Source organism: Panthera leo, chromosome A3 (assembly GCF_018350215.1).
Source record: "Panthera leo isolate Ple1 chromosome A3, P.leo_Ple1_pat1.1, whole genome shotgun sequence".
Lineage (NCBI taxonomy): Eukaryota > Metazoa > Chordata > Mammalia > Carnivora > Felidae > Panthera > Panthera leo.
Window position 1 is genome coordinate 84,725,778 of NC_056681.1, and position 20,859 is coordinate 84,746,636.

General features: G+C 40.0%; 1 protein-coding gene across 11 annotated transcripts in view; it reads right to left on the reverse strand.

Moving 5' to 3' along the window:
- The window catches only part of RNF113A (ring finger protein 113A), a 511,139-nt gene that overhangs the window by 84,306 nt on the left and 405,974 nt on the right, over positions 1 to 20,859 (reverse strand). For 9 of the 11 annotated variants that reach the window (XM_042932492.1, XM_042932501.1, XM_042932499.1 and 6 more), the window contains one exon: positions 3,356 to 3,558. The exons of the other annotated variants lie outside the window; for them this stretch is intronic. The gene's annotated coding sequence lies outside the window, so the exon portion shown is untranslated. The remainder of the gene's footprint in view (positions 1 to 3,355; positions 3,559 to 20,859) is intronic. 11 annotated transcript variants of the gene reach the window in all.

A 20,859-nucleotide genomic window follows, 5' to 3' on the forward strand; every position in this document is an offset into this window, starting at 1 on the left:
TATCAAATATTGATCTAACATAGCTGGTGGATCGCCAAGAAACATCTAAGTTGTTTTATGATTCATTTAACCAGCCACCACCCCAAAATAGAAAACTATATTTTGCCTGGTATAAACAAAACAAAACATTACATTTTGAATCAGTTAGAAGCTGCCAGCTCAGTGCAGCTCAGGATGGCAGTTGATTTTGAGGTTCCAGGTTTTTCTTGCTCTTGCTGACAGAGAGGATAAATAGCAAATCATAAAAAATAAAAATAAAAATAAAATAACACTGGCAAGTGTCTGTCTTGGTTCCCCACTAGAGGAGTTGGACATGGTTCGTCCTAGGTGTCTATTTTCTCTGCCACTGGATGTTGGGTTATACTTGGCAGGAGGGGAGGAATGGGAGCAATAGGAAGATGAACACAGATCCAGGGAGCAGCTGCCTAGTTAGGATGCTGTAGGATGCTGCTTGTGGAGTCCCGATGGATACTCTGGGCTTAGTTAAGCAGAAGAGGTGTCAGGTGGCAACCAAGTCAGTCTGTGCCTCCTGCCTTCTCTTAGTGCCCGAGGCAACTCAGGAAGCTAAGAGATGCTGCCAGAAATGGTGCCTTTTTCCTTGTCAACACAATCACAAACATGAAATGCAGCTGAGTAACCGGTTGCAAACGGGAGATCATGCTTTGCTGGAGTCTGTGAGATAGGGCACAAAACAACCCCCAACTCTGCCTGTTCCTCACCACAGGAGTGCCATAACTATATGTTTGTTGAATGCCAGCTCACTAGCACTTCTCAGGTAGAGCAAACTACAGTTACCTTTGCTTTCAAACACCAAAGAAAAACACTAAAGACTACACAAAGCACAAAGCAGAAGAGCCCCTGAATGCCCCTAGGCTGCCTGTGATTGTCATTTTGAAGGACTGTTATTACTATATTTTGACGCCAGTGGACATATTGAACTTCTTTCCTTAGTGCCATTGGTGTCAGCAGGATCAAAGGTGTGTGTGCATGTCTGTGTCTGCACAGGCCTGGCAGGAGGTGAGATGGATGAAACAGGAAGAGGGGAGAAAAAATGGGCAACTGAAGAAGGAATGAAAGATGAGGGTGGATGGGAGCTCTGATTTGAGGTTATGTGGCTCATGGAAGATGAATCATTCTATAATATAGTTCAAAGAGGGGAGCAGCAGACATATCTCCTTCAAAGGCATTCTGCCCCCAGTGAGTCACATTTTCTGAGTTTATTGAAGGAACCAAGAATCCCATTTATTGTAGGCAAGACTGATCCCAGATACAGAAAATGGAGGCATTGGGTAGATTTAAAGTGACACCTTCAAGCTAGCTGCAAGGGCAGTAATTAGAGCAGGTGAATATTTACTCACTTTTGTGATGGCATTTGTTTGGCATCGGCTATGTGCCAGACGGTGTGATAAGTGCCGGGTATATAAGGTGAATAACGAGGCACAGGCCAGTCCGAAGAGGATGTAGAACCATCCTCTTTATAATACAACGGGATATGTCTTACAAAAGGTTGAAGAACACATAGCTAAGGAAGGGAGCATAAAGGAGAAGCCCTCAGCTTAACCTGGGGTAAAGGGATACTTTCTGGAGAACGAGCATGACAAGCCTTTTGAAAGAACATTTGAAGGAGATGAGGAAGCAGAAATTAACCAGGCTGACAAAGACACGGGAATTTTAAGAAGAGGGGATAAACGTAGCTAAAACTTAAATACAGTCTGCACCAAGAACTGGCCTACCATATTATGTGTATTAACTCATTTACTTACACAACAACCGTATCAGAAAAACCAAATCATTATCCACATTCCTGTTTTGCAGATAAGGAAAGTGAGGCAGGAAGACAGTAATAACTTGATCAAGATAAAATAGCTACTAATGGGCAGAACCAGAATTTTACCCCAGGATGTCTGTGTTTGGAGCCTATGCTTTTAACTACTATAATATACTGCTTTTCTTTGCTAGAAAAAAAATGGTATAAGGATGTGGAGTGTTCAGAAACCCTTAGTTTAGTTCAAACAGCTCATCTATTGTGAATCAGGTATTGTACCGATGCTGATGTTACAAAGATGAATAAGGATCAGTTCTTGCCCCCAAGGCACTCAAAATATAATAGGAGGAAAGACCCTTAAACACCTAATTCCAAGTTAATGTGGAAAAATGTTTAGATATGTCAACTGATTTTCTTTTCATTCCCTATAATTTCTTTTTACTCCATGGCCCTTCTCCCATTCAAACTAGGTATCAGGATTGCAGAAAAGCAAAAAACAGACTTTTTGAAGAGCAAATCCAGGATCTGCAGGACCCAGGGAATAAAAATTATGCTATACACGGTAGATTTGGAAGAATTCACCATTGACACAAGATCCCATGTAACCCTCCTACATCCGCCCACCCCAACTACCATACCCTCAGTGAGATTAAGATTCCTGAGTCTGGAAGGACAGAAGAAGAATAAGAAGAAAAGAAAATGAATTGGAGGGTAGGATAAGTCCCTGATATTGGTGCTGTGACAGATACTTTGGAAAGAACCAACCAAGAAGCAAGACAGTACCTTGTTTCCTGGGCAACTGGCTATGAGTCCAGCATTTGGGAGAGAGGTCTGAGTGGGAAAAACAAATTTGGTGTTATTAGAATATAGGTGGCGGGGTGCCTGGGTGGCTCAGTCGGTTAAGCGGCCGACTTCAGCTCAGGTGATGATCTCGCGGTCCGTGAGGGCTGTGAGTTCTAGCCCCGTGTAGGGCTCTGTGCTGACAGCTCAGAGCCTGGAGCCTGTTTCAGATTCTGTGTCTCCCCCTCTCTGACCCTCCCCTGTTCATGCTCTGTCTCTCTCTGTCTCAAAAATAAATAAATGTTAAAAAAAAAAAAAAAAGAATATAGGTGGCATTTACAGCATAAGGCTGCATGAGCTCACCAAGGAGTGGGAGGTTGTAGGTCTCATATAACCCTTTGCACCCAAGTTAGGATGAACTCACTAATGATATCTCTGTAGATGGGGCTGGGATGTCCTCATAGATTTTCCCTGTACTATATTGTGATGCAGTTCCCATGTTTCCCATTAGAAACTCCTTGAGGGCTAACATATCAAATATTTTTTTCACTATTATATTCCCTAAATAGTGCCTAGGACATAGTAGATGCCCATAACTTGTGTGATGAATAAATGAATATGCTTCTTTTTGTCAAAACGACAAGGAGAGTAGTTTATTCACTCATTCAATAAATGACTACTATTTGAAGGCACTGTTCTAATTGCTTAGAATACGTCCGTGAATAAAAAAATACAGTTCCCACCCCCTTGGAATTCATATTTTATTAGGGGATACAGACATTAAACATAGAACCAAAATCATGAGTTTACCTCAGAGTATATTTCCCGGCAGGATCGGGCTGACATCACCCTCTCTGGGACTTGGCCTGAAACTGTACCCCTGCATGATGCCTTCTCCTTATTGCTCCTGCTCCCTGCCCTCTTGGTTTCTTCCGAAGGCACTTTTTTAAGTTGCTTGCAGACATATCTTCCTGAAGATTTGCTTCTCAAGATTTGCTTCTGAGGAGCCTGACCTAAGATAGGAGTTGTGCTAGAAATTAAACTTATTTACAAAAACTAAAATAATATTTTTACTTCTTGCATTCCTGACTTTATAGCCTGAGACTGGTGTGTGCTGAAAATAGAATGCAGTAAATGCTACGATCAAAATTTGCACAAAGAAGTGGCACAAGGTCCGTCGTGGAGGAATCAGAAAGAAGCCCCTGGAGGATAGGCAGAAATTAGCTGAATGAAAAGTGATGAAAAGTCATAATGAGAAGAAGGGATAGGAGAGACAAAGGTACAGGTGTCAAAACGTGTGGAGGCCTGGACCTGGCTAAACAGGTCCACAGATAACTGTACTTAGGAGGTGCTTGGACCGCAGGGTGTAGGAGGGGAAGAGAGGAGAGAAGGCAAAGGGGAAGAGAGGAGAGAAGGGGGAGAGAAGGCAGAAGATGATGCAAAGTTGGCAAAGAGAACATCAAAAGAGTCCTCCAGGTTAAGAATCTGAACCTTTTCTAAAGGTTTGCAGGGCATGGAAGAGTTTTGTTTTGATTTTTAATTAGGTCATATAGTCATTTAGTGGTGCTAAATCTAAAAGGACAAAATGTTTACAATTTAAAAAGAGAATCTCTCTCCTGTCCTTCCCTTAGCCATGAAAACTACTGAAACAAATTTTCTGAGTATCCTTCAAGCAATATGTTTTGCATATATAAGCAATTAGTATATATAACCCTGCTTTGTTCACCTGACCCTATATCATGATGATCCTTGCATATTGTTGCAGAGTTTTAAATTTTAAGTGATATGATCAGATTAGCATCTTATAAATACTACTCTACCTGCAGTGCGCAGAATAGACGGGAACAGGGCAAGAAACAACAAGGGTCTGATGTAAGATAGTAGCAATGTAATGGAGAGAAAAACAAGTTTTAAAACTAGCTATTTTCATTAAATAATAACCTCCAATATTTATTTAGTGCATGTCTTACCAAGAGCTCAAAGCATCTTCATCCAGTGTCCAAACTATATCGTAGCCAACTGAGAAAAGCTATTTGGGCTTAGAGTTTACAGATGGAAGACACAAGGTACATAAAAAGGTACGTTTAGGACACCCAAATTCAGGGTCTAATAATCTCTCCCAAGAATATCCTAACTTGAGCCTGTTGGTGGTTCCAAATCACCAGCACAATGAATGGTAACCTTCACCAAGAACCATGAGAATCAGTTACTGTACCAGCAAAGTAGAGTAATGATCTAAGAATTCCTAGAAAAATGAGGGAGGTTTTTTTTTTTAAGACTCTGGGGTAACACAAAGTATTATTAAGTTACCAAAATTTCAAATAATTATTTTCAGAAGCAAAGAAATAAATTAGAAACAGGTCAGACTCTCCCATTAAGAGCTCTCTGGACAACTACTCGATTATGTTTAATATCATCCAACCCTAGCGATCAGGACACGTTCAATAAGTACGATGGATTCTCTTTTTCAGAGGTGTACATGAAAGGCTTTGGCAGGCAGACTTCTAAGATGGCCTCCAATGATCCCCATCCCATGGTATTCGTGGTTTGTGGAATTCCCTACCGATGAAGGCAGGCAGGAACTAGTGACTTGCTTTCTAATAAACAGAGTAAGGCCAAAGAGATAGGATGTCACTACTGTGATAGATCACAAAAGATTGTGACTTCTATTTTACTGGCAGATTCTCTTAATCATCTTCTTAGGCTTGCTTTAATAAAGCAAGCTGCCATGTTGCAGAGTACAGGAGTACATGAGTACATGTTGTATGTTACCCATACAGCAAGGAACTGAGGGTGCCCTTCAGCTAACAGCCAGCAAGGAACTGAAGCCTTCTGTCCAATACCCTGAGAAGAATGGAGTCCTACCACGAACTATGTGAGTGAGCATGGAAGCAGATCCTTCCGCAGTTCAGCCTTGAGATGAGAATGCAGCCTCTGGGCTCACACTTTGATTGCAGGCTTATAAGATACTGAAGCAGAAGACCCAGCTAAGCTGTATCTGGATTCCTGAACCACAGAAAACGAGATAATAAGTGTGTATTGTTTTCAGCTGCCAAATGTTGGCATAATTTGTTAACAGCAATAGACAAATAATGCAATGGCCTTGGCCACATATACAAAAACTGAATCATTTTAATTTACTTACACAGACTGATACTATTCTGTTAAACATGACATGTACCCTTCTCATGCACTCAGCAGTATAATGAGTGACCCAAATGCTAACCAGAGTGCATATTTGGTTGAGACTTAGATATCAATGGGTCTAAAACTTCAGTCCTGTCTTTACTACCACTGCTTCCTGTGATGTTCCCTTAACATGAATCTCAGGACTTTCCCCTTAATTCAAGATCCTTTGAGGAGGACTCTGAGGAAGCTGGTGTTACCTCTGTGACATAAACGGGGAAGAAAACATGCTAGACTGCATGCCTAAAGGCACATTACACAAAGGCAAAACTGTCAATAACTCCAGCATCATGGGATTAAACATGAAGGCTCACAAGTTTAAGACAATCCCACGAAAGTCCTAAATCAGAACAAGAATATTGAAATTGAGGAATATATACAGTCAGACCTAACAGATAATGTCTTAAAGGGATTCTAATTTATTTGGAGGTTGAGAGGAGATGAGATACTGTAGACTCAGAGATTTTTCTCGTCCTCTTATTCCAGATGTTTTCAATCTTTCTTCACTTCAAGTTGATAAACCTATATTTAATGAGCATTGACCTAGGGCATTGGAGAGGATGACAAGAAATAAAAATAAAAGGTTCTGCTCTTAATGGCATTATAATGGCAAAAACATGACACATATAAGGAAGATCTACAAATATGAAATAAGGAGTCCTAATTTCACAGAAGGTATTAAACATACAGTGCTCACTATTTACATGCATTCAGTGAGACTCTCAGTTCACTAACTCAGTTGTCTAAGAAATAACCAATTAAGGCTTTTCCTTAAGGGGCGCCTGGGTGGCTCAGTTGCTTAAGCATCTGACTTCAGCTCAGGTCCTGATCTCCCAGCTCATGAGTTCAGGCTTTGTGTCGGGCTCTGTGCTGACAGCTCAGAGCCTGGAGCCTATTTTGGATTCTGTGTCTCCCTCCCTCTCTCTGCCCCTCCCCTGCTAGTGCTCTGTCTCTCTCTCTTCTCTCTCTCTCTCAAAAATAAATAAACATTAAAAAAATTAAAAAAAAAAAGTTTCCTTAAAAATAAATCCATTTGTGGTTTCTCTCCAACCTGGCTAGTGGGAAACTTGATAACAGCCAATATTTCGGGCCCTTCTTTCTCAAGAAGTGCTACAGAATTCCACCAGAAAGGCAGGCTAAAGGCCTCTAACTTCGAATGCGGTGTAGCTGTTGCTGATTCCTCACTTATCAGGCCTGCAGTGGTCCTTTGAACATGGGGTGTGGGTAGTAATCTCAGGGTACCTCAACTAAGGACAAGAAGATAGGAATCCAGACCTTGTCTGTTCATCACTTACAGTGTCCCTTGGGAAAAAACCTCACTCATCCTTTTAAAGGCTCTATTTCTATTTCTGTAAAACTGAGGGCAAATTCCTTTGTATTCCAACTGCCTCTTCAGTAATCATACAGGTGGTTTTCTCTCATTTCCATACTTTTCAAAATAAGTTCTTATGTATTCCTTCTGGGAGGTAAGCTAGCCAGGAATTCTTGTGCCCATGTGACAGATGAGGCAATTGGGAGATTGCCATAAGAGATACATCCAAGCTCAATCAACACAGCAGGCTATACCCAAGTCGGGGTTAGAATTAAGAGTTTATGATATTTAACCCAGTGTTCTTTATATTGCACTGTGGCTTGATATTGCACTTAAAAACAGTCGTCCATTGTATATCCCCCAGGAGGTGTTAAAATGTGCCTAAGCCGTTACTTCAGGTGGATCATCTGTAGCTGGAAAAGGGCTATATGTGTCTAGGTAAGGATCAGGACTAACAAGACAACAGAGAGCAGAGTTAGGCTGTTGTGTTCGGTTGATGGGAATGGTTTTTACTGTACCTTTGTTCTTAATATTGGATCTTTCTCTGCAAATGTATGGATACAGCACAGAGACATCTATTACTTGTTTCTGAAACATCATCAAAAGCCCCATGGGCAGCAGAGTATAATGCAATGTGCCAACATGACAAGTGTGAAGTGTGTCAAGTCGGGGAACACAATAAATCCTCTATTCAATTCTCAAAGAATATGATACACAAATGTCCATTCATCTTGTTCTCTCACACTTCCACCATTTTCAAAGAAGGTGTCTGATAGGCTAGTGAGGGCTCCCTCTGTGCTGAGCTCCTGAGGGCAAGACTCATTAGCCATGTGGCCATCTCTAAAATTATTACATCCAAACACTCAGAGAAAATAAGAACCTGAGGTAGCACACCATGCCTTGCTGCTATCATTTGTCAAAAACTGGCACCGGTTAGAAATGACACAGGATAACAAGTCCAGAAGCATCTAGAACAAACAAGAATGATTCATCACTGAAGACATGGCAAAAACACATTCCCATCCATCCACATATCAATTACACAAGTCATGAAAATAAGTACCGGTTCACATTCCTAAGGTCTGAAAAAAAAAAATCATGTGGGCCATAAGGAAATTATATTATAGTTAAAATAGAAAACAGACCTAAGAAAAATTTAAATGTGTTGTACTTTTCTCTATGTTTGCTCATCACTGTTTTTGAAGAAAAAAAATGTTCGTAAAGGGGAGATAAGTATTTGCAGAAAAATATATGCATCCACTACCCCTAGCTTGGCAACATCTGAAGAGGGAAAGAGAAGTGGCAAGGGCATCCAAGAGAGGGGAAGGGGCCAGCTCAGCAAAGGCAGGAAATATGACCAAGAGGAAGAAGTATTCTAACATTTGAGAATGGGCAAAATCTGAACAACAATAGCTAAAATTTATGAAGTGCTCAGCAGGTGCCAGGCCTTGCTAAACTTTTCTCATGTATTATCTCAATTTAAACTCCCCACAACAATATGTGGATGGTATGTTATTATCCCATTCATTGATGAGGAAACAGGCACAGGAAGGTTATGTGACTCAAGAGTTAAAGATTTAAATTCAGGCAGTCTGGTCCAGAGCTTGTACGTTTAACAACTAAGCCAGTAGTTTTCAAACTTATTCTTGAATAAGAATACCCTGGAGGGCTTGTTTAAACCCAGGTTGCTGGTCCCAGCCCCAGAGTTCCTGATTCAATAGATGGGATCTGAGAATCCACCTTTCTAACAAGTTCCTAGATGATGCTGATGCTGCTGTCCCAAGGATCACACTTTGAGAACCACTGCATTTAGCTATGTTGCCCTTTTAAAAGGTGGGCATTCTAGTTTGAGGGGAATAACATTACTACATGCATAGATTGAAGAGAGATCAAGTCAAGTAATAATGAGGAAACGTAACTATAGCAATCCACTTTTTCAAAAAAATATCACAGCTGAGACTTGGAAATACTGCAGTGAATACTGCAGGATATAGACAGAGATGCTATCCTTTTTATGCTTAAAAAATTAGAAGTTTAGGGACCTACAAATGAGGTGAGAGCAAACAAACCCTTATAGGTAAAGCAAGGCAGACAACTATACCAGTAAAATCTATTGCTATATGTGTGTGTGTGTATATGTATATATATATATATATATATATATATATATATATATATATATCCCAAGCATGCTTATGTAAAAAGGGAAAAGACGAAAAAAATACTTTGATGCACGTGTGGCCATAAAACAACAAACTATGCCTATGTCTCAGCCAGCTTGCTAAAAAAAAAAAATGAATCAACATGGATAATCTCCAATTCCATGTCAAAATCTGAGAATTTCATTTAAGTTTAGGAATCTAGTGAAATCCATTCATTGTCTTTGGAATGTATAATAAGTCAACTGGGACCCTCAAGAAAATTTTTATTCTTAGATCTCAAGAGGCATATGTAAACAGAGATGTTTCTCTTATATATATTAATACATATCTTATATATCATATATATAAAAATAAAAAATCTTCTAACACACACACACACATACACACACACTGTAAAATTGTTTTAATGCAAAGTAGTTTTTATAGTAACCAAAGTATCTCCCAAGTCTGGATACTATTTTTATTTGACCACTGGTCGTTCTCAAATAGAAAAACATACGCAAAATAAAATCAGCCATTCAATCATTCTTTGGATGCCTTCCATGACAAAGCTCAGAGGACACAAAAGTTTTGAGGATTATGATTGTAATGATGAGGCTTACAGCCTAACTGGAAAGACTTTATACTTTTATTTATATGTATGAATATGTCTCTATCTTCCAGAATGTCTTAGTTTTAGACAATTATGAATATGCACTGAATCCAGAGGATGGTGCCAAGCATTTCTTTACTTTTCACAGGGAAACCCATGTAGAGCCTACTTCAACATGGCAGTTTGCGTCTCTTTACCCTTGGATAGTTGAAATGAGGTGAAAGATATCAATGGAGGGAGAAGAAAAGTGTACATAAAGGTCAAACATGGTAGGTACTATATACATTTTGCAAACAGTAAGTACATATAAGAAGGATCACTGGAAATCTTAGGAAACTTTCTGAGAGGCTGTGGGACTTCAGATTTGAAAGAAGATCGAGATAATAGTGGGGAGGCACCATGCAAGACAGGAGGGTGCTTCTGAACAGGGTATCCCCGGAAGACTATTGATCTAGTGTAAGCCTTTATGAAGAAGTCATTAAGTACAGTGATGTTATGGACAGCAAAGATGTTATGGACAGCAAAGAGAAAACACTTAGGGCAAGCTCTAGGAAAATGTTCTTGAGCAGATCAGAGAGGGATGGGTTGTCACGCCAAGGGTGACTTTTCCTTTACAGCCAGGGAAGAATTTGAGAGAAGCGACAAAAACTAAGTAATGGTTTCAGCAGACAAGCTGACAGCATCTTGTAGGATATATCTGAGGAGAGAATACTATCTAGGAAGCTACTGTAACAGGCCAGATGTGAAGTAACAAGGACTCAAACTAAAGTCAGGCCAGTGGGAATATAAAGGAAGGGATGACCATGAGTCCTGGGAAACTAAGGAGAAATCCCAGTTTTGGCTATCACTGGGGCTGAGGGAAAAGGAATAGCCAAATAATGATGTCAAGCTTTGCAATTTCAGTGTGTGGCCAGAAACAGCAACTGAGGCCCAGATGGGTCATGTTTAGTAAGTGGTGGGGCAACATTTAAATGTCTGAAATCTCAGCTCAGCCCTTTTCCAAGTGCATCATGCTACTTCATGCATGTTTCATACAAAGCTTTTGAGGTGTGACATTATCCCATACCAAGTAACTCTAAAACCATATGGCACATCTTATATAACAACAACAGAAATAAGGCATTTTTTTCCAGCTCCTAAGTTTTAATTGAAATGAGTAGCTTTATAAGAAATCTTTTATTTTTCAGGGTGCCTGGGTGGCTCAGTCAGTTGAGCCGACTTCAGCTCAGGTCATGATCTCACGGTTTACGAGTTCGATCCCCACATCAGGCTCTGTGCTGACAGCTAGGAGCCTGAAGCCTGCTTTGGATTCTGTGTCTCCCTCTCTCTCTGCCCCTTCCTCACTCATGCTCTGTTTCAGAAATAAATAAAGAAATCTTTTATTTTTAAAATCCTAATATGTTATTTATAATGTCATAACTATAGATTTTTTTCCTCAATAGACACTGTGGTGCCTCATTCCCCAGACAGAGTAATCTCTTGTAAGTTCTCATTCCTCATTGATTCTACAGGTTCTTTAGAGCAGGGTGCCTCAACCTTAGCATTCCTGACACCTTGGGCCAGGTAATTCTTTGTTGTATGTGTTCATCTGTGCATTGTAGAATGTTTAGCAGCATCTCTGACCTCTACTCACTAGATGCTGGCAGAACCCTGCACTCGAGTTGTTATAATCAAAAATGTCTCCAGGCATTGCCAAATGTCCCCTGGGGGACAAAATCATTCCTAGTCAAGAACTACTGCTTTAGTAGTATTTTTAAAAGACTATATTAATGAAGATATTTCCATTTGACAGTCCTCTTGTTGGGAAAACCAAGTTCTGTCTTGATGTGGTGGTCTCCTTGCATATGGGGAGAGTTGCAGAGACTTGAAAAGACAAGGCTCAATCACCAGTTATCACGTTTCACCTCAAAGTTCCCTTTCATGGGATGTCACTACATCTGGAATGAAATGAAAGGTTATTTGCTTATAAACAGGACCCAAAGGTCTTCTGTGGTCTTTAAGAAACATGACAAAAGACTGCTTTTCATGAGCCCACTCTTCATTTAAAGTCAAGTTCTTTTTTAGCTGGTTAGAAGAGTTCTTGTCTCTTGGAACAAACAAATTTGCAGCCACCTCCAGCAAATTTCAATGTCTGAGTTATAAACCTTCCAAAGTTGACTCTTAGTGGAGGACAGAGCTGAACTCCTTGTCACTAATGTCCCTGGGTCTATAAAGCAAAACCAAGGAAATGGTCCTTTATCAGAGACGGATGTAGCTATTACTGCACTCTGATCTACCCCAAACAGGCAGGCCTGGGAGAGAGTAAAATAACTGATGAGACATAATGTGCCATCAACATCAAATCCTATAACTTCATCTTTCAGATTCATCAGGAATTGAGTAAAGAAAAAAGGGACCTGTTACGTTTAATCCTAAACTGACAAGACATTTGTATTTATGAGGCAAGAAGTTACATGTGCCAACCAGGCTCCTGTCTTCCTTAAGTAAAAGCTTTGTGTCAGCTCTTCTGTTTACTCACTCACAGGCTGCTTTCTGGTCTCACTTGCTTTCCTCTATATTTATATTGAAAGAATACATTCTCAGCAGCTTTTAGGCCCTTAAATGCATTTCAAGAGGAGACCAAGCCCAATCACTGTTACTTAATTAACACAATTGTGAAGACTTCAATCTAGCTACACAATAGCTTTCCTGACCTTGCAGAAGGAGGCACGACTTCATTATTGAGTATATTGTTTCCTATAAACATATAAAACCCCTACAATAACAATCCCATCAGCCGAAATGAAGTTATCTGAGAACAGAATTAAACTCTAAATGACCTTTTGCTCTACTCCGTAGCCCCCTATTAATAATTTCTAATCTAATCAGTGTGGATAAATGTACTAAGGCTGGTCATGCCAGGCACAGGGCCAGCCCGGCCAATTGCCGTCCATCTGATTCATTCCAGTCCAGAGCTTGTCTGGAAAAGACGCATCCCTCGCTGAGAGGCCACTGCCTGATTTCCTCTTTTGTTATCTTTTAGCGGCAAAGTCATGTCCTTGTAACTGATAGACACGTTTCTTTGTAAATAACCCTGGAGTGACTGATAGAGCTTTTGCCAGACAAAGGCAGCAAATAGCAAGGCATTACTCATGCCAAGCAGGAGAACACTGTGTCACGGCTGACAAATTTATGGGAGATATGAGCTCACCTTTTGCACAAATATATACTTTCCTGGCAAATTCATCACATGCTTTAATGGCCCTATACTGCATTTGTCAGCTGTCTGTCCCTGTGCCTTGTTGCCTTTGGTTTCCTGTCAAGGATTGTTTGTTGAAATCATCTAGCAGCCCCATTCTTCAGCAGTGAGACCCAAGAAAGATCAATGATGACACCTGTATTGATAATATTTTACATTCAACTATTTGGCTGATAAATCATTTTAACAATGCTGATATGTTTATTGAGTCTCTGCTGGCATCACAATTATATGGAAAGTGATACCAACTTAAATCTTTGTTTTGTTGGTCTAGATTTTATTTCTTGCTTTTCATTTTCCCATAATTAAATATGCCATGGAACAGGTTTGACTTTCCCATCTCAATAGCATGTGAAAACAGGAAAAGAGGTGACCTTGCAATTGCACACACTGGTTTAAAAAAAAAAAAAAGGAAAGAAATGGCAGCCTGGTGGCTATTCTTGGTAAAAGGAGTAGTCATTAGAAGGGAGAACAAGGGGGCTCTTAGGATCCTGATAATGTCCTGTTTCTTGACCTGTGTGTTGGGTTAAAAGATGCATTAGTTTCTAAACATTCTTTGGGCTTTTCTTTTTCAATATATGCACTTTAAGAAAATGTTTATTCATTTATTTTGAGAGAGAGAGATCACACGAGCAAGAGAGGGGCAGAGAGAGGGAGACAGAGAAAATCCCAAGCAGGCTCCACACTGTCAGTGCAAAGCCCGACTTGGGACTTGATCCCACAAACCGTGATACTATAACCTGAACCAAAATCAAGAGTCAGATGCTTAACCAACTGACCCACACAGGGGCCCCAATATATGCACTTTTTTGTATGTACATTATACTTGACTAAAAAGTTGCACAAAAAATAGCAAACATATCACATACATCCACGCACACACACATTATAAATATACAGGCTCAGACTCCATGTTTGCTACCTTGAAACTCTATACCACCTATATAATCCCTTTGGTTTCTTCCTATAAATATCATATGTCCAACATGGAAATTCCACCTCCTCAGAGAATTTCAAAGTAGACCTTAGGGTTCTCAAATTCCTTAGCCTTTACTTTCTCTGTAAGACACTTTTGTCATGAACTCCGAGGTCTCTGTGTGGAAAAAGAGACTAAGGCATCAATAAGAAGAGATCAAATTTTCCCGATTTCCCTGTGATTACCTGTGATTCAAGTCACATGCTCAGTTCATGTCTATGAAATATTCAGATAAAGAACAAACATCCAGATAGAAAGGGAAAAATTCAACTACTTGAACTGACAAACTTATTATTAGAAGCACCTGGATGGATGTACGGGCTTCCCAGAAGCCCTCAACAGACTGTCACCTTCTTGTCATTGGCCAGAACTGCATCATATAGCTCCTCCACCTTCAAGGTAGTCTGGAAAAGAGATTATTTAGCTTCTTCAGCCTCTATATTACAGGCAGGTAATGCAATGGCGTTCGGAAATGAGTCTCGAATTGACCAACTCATAGTCCTAGCTAGATGAGCAAAAGCCAGAGCAGGCCACAGGTGAAATGGGTATATAGGAAATACCCAGGGAAGAATTTTTTTTTAAATTAGGGTTTTAACTTTGGATGCTCATTGTAATCACCTGGCTTTCCCCCACTGAGATTCTAATTTAATTGGTTTTGGGTGTGACCCCTTGCATCAGGATCTTTGGAAGTTCTTCTGTTTCCAATGCGCGGACAAGATTGAGTGAGAACTTCTGGCTTAAATAGAGAAGTATAAAGACTTATATGTCCAAAGAAAATAGTAAAAGTATTAGATGGATCACCAGCCATCATTTTTGTGGATCTGAAGTTGAAGATTAAACAAAGGTTTAAAAAAGAGCTTAATTGGAAAAAGCAAGAATCTGGGGGAAAAAAATCCCCTGATTTTACAAACACTTGAGTGACAGATAGGCATTAGACAACATGAACAAATTTATTTTTAAAAGTGGCATATTGCTGAATTAACACTCAATTTAGTACTTGGATCTATTTTTTTTAACGTTTGTTTTTTTGAGAGAGAGAGAGAGAAAGAGAGAGAGAGAGAGAGACAGAGCATGAGCGGGGGAGGGACTGAGAGAGAGGAAGACACAGAATCCGAAGCAGGCCCCAGGCTCTGAGTTGTCAACACAGAGCTCAACGCGGGGCTCGAACTCACGGACTGTGAGATCATGACCTGAGCTGAAGTCAGACGCTCAACCGACTGAGCCACCCAGGCGCCCTGATACTTGGATCTATTAGCATAGAAGGTAGGCAGTCTTATTTCCATGACTAATTGGGTAACTGTGTCACCGTTATATATTCACATCCTACCTCCACCACTTCCTAGCTGTGGTCTTGTACAAACTACAGACTTCTCTAAAAGCCTCAGGTTTCTTATTGACAAAAGGGGGAAATGATTGGAACCTACCTCAAAAGGGTTGTTGTGAGGAGCTATTGAGATAAACTGAATAAAACACTTAGCTCAATGTCTGGTACATAGTAAAAGCTCAGTATCATCATTGTTTTGGGGACCCCATTCAGCATGCTCATTTACAAGCATTAGTGTTACCAAGAAAGAATTAGGAGAAGTTGGATCTGAAAAACCTTGAGGTGACAAATAACTCTTATCATGAGGCTTGTGATCAACTAATACTCAACTATCCCAGAGGAGGATATCTTAAAATAGATATAAAATGCTGCTGAGGAACTTAGGTTAAATATGATAAAATTAGGGGCATCTGGGTGGCTCAGTCAGTTGAGCGTCCCAATCTTGGTTTCAGCTTGTGTCTTGATCTCAGGGTTGTGGGATCAAGCCCCGTGTTGGGCTCTGCATGGAGGGTGGAGAGCTTGTTTGGGATTCTCTCTCTCTCTCCTTCTCTCTCTCCGCCCTGCTCACACACTCTTTCTCCCTAAAAAAATCAAAAATTAAAAAAAATATGATAAAAATAGCTAACTGTGAAGGTAACAAAACATGACAATATATTACTATAAGACCCAATGGCCTCTTCTCCTAAGAAGATCTTCTGTAATAGGAAATATTTTCATCTTTTTAGACTAGTGTAAGCCAGAGTGTGGTGAGTAAATTAAGTCTCAACATCCTTTTAGCTTTATGAGCCAACAGTTGCTACCCAAAAATATAAACTCAAGGAGATGAAATTCAGATTTCAGTTTAGAAGTGATGTCATTGAGACCAGTGGCTGGTTTGTGAAATGCCATGGCAAAATCTGTATTTCCTCCAAAACATGAAGGGTCTTGGCCTGAGCAAGTGGAGGCAGAAAACTCACCCTAAAAAGCTGTAACCCCCAGGGCACCTGAATAGCTCAGTTGGTTAAGCATCCAATCTTATGATCATCAAGTATCATGATCTCATGGTTTGTGGGTTTGAGCCCCGCGTCAGGCTCTCTGCTGTTAGCTCAGAGACTGGAGCCTACTTGGAATTCTGTATCTCCCCCTCTCTCTGCCCCTCTCCTGCTCACTGTCTGTCTGTCTCTCTCTCTCAAAAATAAATAAACATTAATTTTTTTTTTTCAAAAAGCTGCACCCCAAGAGTCTGTGGGCAGAATGGGTGCCACAATATTCTGATTATAGGCCTGTCCCCAGGACCCTGGCCCTTCCATTCCATTGGATTGAAGTGCACAGTTAGGTTCATACCATCCCAGGTGATTTGAGATTTTGTTCCCCCACTTCAGTCACTCTTTAATTAAGAGAATTTGTCAGTCTCTATTATGTGTGGCAGACAGTAGGTGCTCAATAAATATTTGTTGAATGAGCCTGATCATTCTGATGAAAAGAGACTCCTTTGTTCTTTTGGGTCATTGGGTTTACCATTTACTGAATGGGCTATGACTTCCTGGCCGGACAAATTTATGGCACCAGTTTATGTCTTTCTCACCCACAGGTTTCAGCTGAATACCTGTGGCCGTACTTACACAAGGTGGCCAGGAGGACCCATCCATTTTGGCAAGTACTTCTGGTCTGAAAGGTACAAATCAGAACTTTCACCACATTCCATCTGGCACTCACTGGTGGTGCCAACACCTCAAAAGCCCTGCTTGAGCCATTTGTCACCATGTGGACACACAGACCACTATGGAAAAAGGAATTTTTGAACCAGCCTGAATGACCTCCCTGTATGTGTAGACAGCCATGGTCACTTTTTCTCAATAGTAGCGGTTGTGCTGATTTCAATGTGGTTCCTATTATGCTGTTATTTTCCTTTAAAGTAAAACTTCTTTTGGAAAGCTGGAAATTTCTGAAATGATTTCACATCTATTCTCTCCCCTTACCTTCCCAAAGAGCTGCTCATAATCTGAATATTAGTCAGTACATAGCAAAAGGAAAAAAAAAACCTTTATTATTATTACTATTACAATTAGTTTTCCTTAGACTCCCAAGAAATTCACATAATCTAGAGAAAATCATTAGAAGGAAATCATTATTTTCAATGTGATTCTTCCTGTAGAGGTATGAATTGAGAGATCCTGCTCTGTCTTTCCTGGAAATGGATGCTAGACTTTAAGAACAGTGATTTTTTCCTCCAAACACATGAAATCATCCCTGTGATGTAATCAGTAGTAGGAGTTTATCTGTTATACTCTTATCATTTCTCCCTACTACATTTTTGTAGGTCCTTGTGAGTTTTCACCATTTTCAGCAGCCTTTTTTTCTAATTAATGCTAAAAACATTAATGAGGAAAAATTAATGTTGGTATTCTCAAGTGACAAAAATATACTCAAGACCTCACACTACAGAAGGAAGAACCAGAAAATATTTAATTATTCCCTTATAACTCCTGCCTCAAAAATATCAGATACTTAACATTATAAACACTATACCCCATGTTAGTTATCTTTCTTATGTGTGAATCTTATCTCCTTATATAATAAGCTCCCTGAGGAGAAAGAGGCCATAATTTATTGAGAATAAACCATATCCCACTATGTATTTTATTCTATGTATTACCAACAGCCCTGTGAGGTCATTACAGATGAGGAAAGTGTGGGAAGTTTGAGTCATTCTTCCACATGCATACAGTGACCAAATAATGTTTCCCCGCCAACCCCCCTCACCTTCTGCTGCAGCCTGTCCAGGCACTCAGTGAAGTTTTGCTAAGCAACACAGACCAGCATCAATAATTGCCATCAAAAGATTACTACTATGAGCCTAGCATTATCAGAATGTCTGTTACTTGAGTTCTCTTGAGACTTCTGGAGTCACCTTTGACCTTAAGAACAGCCTTAGCTTTAAACATCAATATTGGCTTGGGCCTTTATCCACTTCTTTTGAGAAACCCAGTGTCTTCCACTCCACCCTAACATTAATTAGTCATTTAAGCTCAAAGTTCATTGAGTGTCTCTGTATGCCAGGCATTCTACCTTCTTAGCAGAGAGTACAAAACAAGAGAGATTAAGTCCCTTCCCCCACTGGGATTACATTCCTGCAGAGCTGTTAGTTATTAATTGCTATGTAACAAATTACTCCAAAACCTAGTGACTTCAAACAATATTCATTTATTAGTTCATAGTTTCTAAGGGTTAGCTGGGGCCTCTGTCTCAGGGTGTGGCTTAGCTGGGGACTCGGACTCAAGGCCACAAAGTGTCAGCTGGAGCTTGTAGTCATCTCAAGACCCAACTGGAAGAGGATCTGGTTCCAGGTTCATTCATGTGGCTGTTTATAAGTCTCAGGTCCTTGCTGGCTGTTGGCAAAGGCATTGGTTCCTTGCCACCTGGGCCTCTCCATAGGCTGCTCATAACATGGCAGTTTGCTGCCTCAGAGCAGTGACTCCCAGAGAGGCAGTGAGAAAGGGTAAGAGAAGGCACAATGGAAGTCACAGTCTTTTTGTAACCTAATCCCATCACTTTTGCTGAATTATAGTCATTAGAAAGGAGTTACTAGGTCCAGCTCCAGCTGATACTTGAGATAGAGGAATTTGCACAAGATCCTAAACCAGAAGACAGGGACCACTGGGGGCCAATTTAGAGGTTGCCACGCACAGAGTGACTGATAGTAAATAAACAAATAAATAAAACTTGAAGGTGATGGAAAGTGCGTGCTATAAAGAAAAATGAAGCAGAGTAAAGAATAGACAATCAGGGGTTGAGGGGAAAGTATTATAAGTAAGATGATCAGGGGTGCCTAAGTCGCTCAGTCAGTTGACCATCTGACTCCTTTTTGGCTCAGGTCAAAATCCCAGGGTTGTGGGATCAAGCCCCACATCAGGCTCCGCACTGAGCATGGAGCATGGTTAAGATTCTCTATCTCTGTCCCTCTGCCCCTTTCCCCTGCTTGTGCTCTCTAAAACAAACAAACAAACAAACAAACAAACAAACAAACAAACAAACAAGATCAAAGAAGCTTTCTTTGCAAAGATGACATACAAGCTAAGATCTGAAAGATGTTTGGGAACCAGCTATTCCAGAATCTGGCCAAAGAACATACCAGGCAGACAGGACACAAAGTATATAACCCTGAGATGGTAAGGGCCTTAAAATGTTGGATAAATGACTGGGAAGCCAGTGTGGGCAATCAGGAGGGAGGTAGAGGGTGGAAGAGACAAGACCAGAGGGTTAGCCATGAGCCCGGTCACACAGGATCTTTAAGACCAAGACAGATAATGTGGACTTTATTCTAAAAAGAATGGGAAATAATCATGATCTGAGTTACATTTTGTCACCAGCCTTCATGAGGTATGACTGACAAGTGAAAACTGTGTACCTGATATTTTGATATATGTATACATTGTGAAATCATCAACACAAGTGGCTAACTCACATGTCTATCACCTCATCTCACATGGTTACCATTTGTGTGTGTGTGTGTGTGTGTGTGTGAACACTTAGAATCTATTTTCTTAGCAAATTTCAAGTATATAATACATTATTATTAACTATAGTTACCATGCTATATATTAGGTTTCCAGAACTTATTCCTCTTATAATTGAAAGTTTGTGTATTTTTATCAGCATCTCCCCATATCCCCCAGCCCCATGCTCTACCATCATCCTACTCTCTGTTACTATGAGTTCAATTTTTTTTTATTTCACATATAAATGAGAACATGTTTTTTTGTATCTGGCTTACTTAGCATAATGCCCTCAAGGTCCATCCATGTTGTCTCAAATGGCAGTACTTCCTTCTTTTTAAAGGCTGAATAGTATTCATTGTGTAATACATACCACATTTTCTTTATCCATTCATCCTTAGACAGACACTCCAATTATTTCCACATTTTGGCTTTTGTCAATAATGCTTCAATAAATAGGAGTGCAAATATCTCTTAGAGATACTGATTTCATTTCTTTTGGATACATGCCCAGAAATGAGATTGCTGGATCAATGGTAGTCCTATTTTTAATTTTTTTTAAGGAATATCCATACTAGTTTCTGTAATAGCTATACCAGTTTGTATTCCCACCAGAAGTGTATAAAAGTGGCCTTTTCTCTGGATCCTTACAAACACTTGTTATCTTTTGACTTTTTGATAATAGCCAATGGGTGTGAGGTGGTATCTCACTGTGGTTTTAATTTGTATTTCCCTGTGATTAGTGGTGTTGAGCACCTTTTCATACACCTGTTGGTCATTTTTATGTCTTTTTTGGAAAAATGTCTAGTCAGGCTTTTTGCCCATTTTAAAAATTGGGTTATTTGTTGTTTTTGCTATTGCATTGTATGAGTCCTGTATTGAGTTTTGTATGGCATTGCATTTGGGGTATTAACCCCTTATCAGATATATGGTATGCAAATATTTTCTCATATTCTGAAGGTTGCTTTTTCATTTTGTTGATGGGTTTCTTTTGCTGTGCAGAAAATTTTTAGCTTGACATAGTCCCACTTCTTTATTTTTGCTTTTGT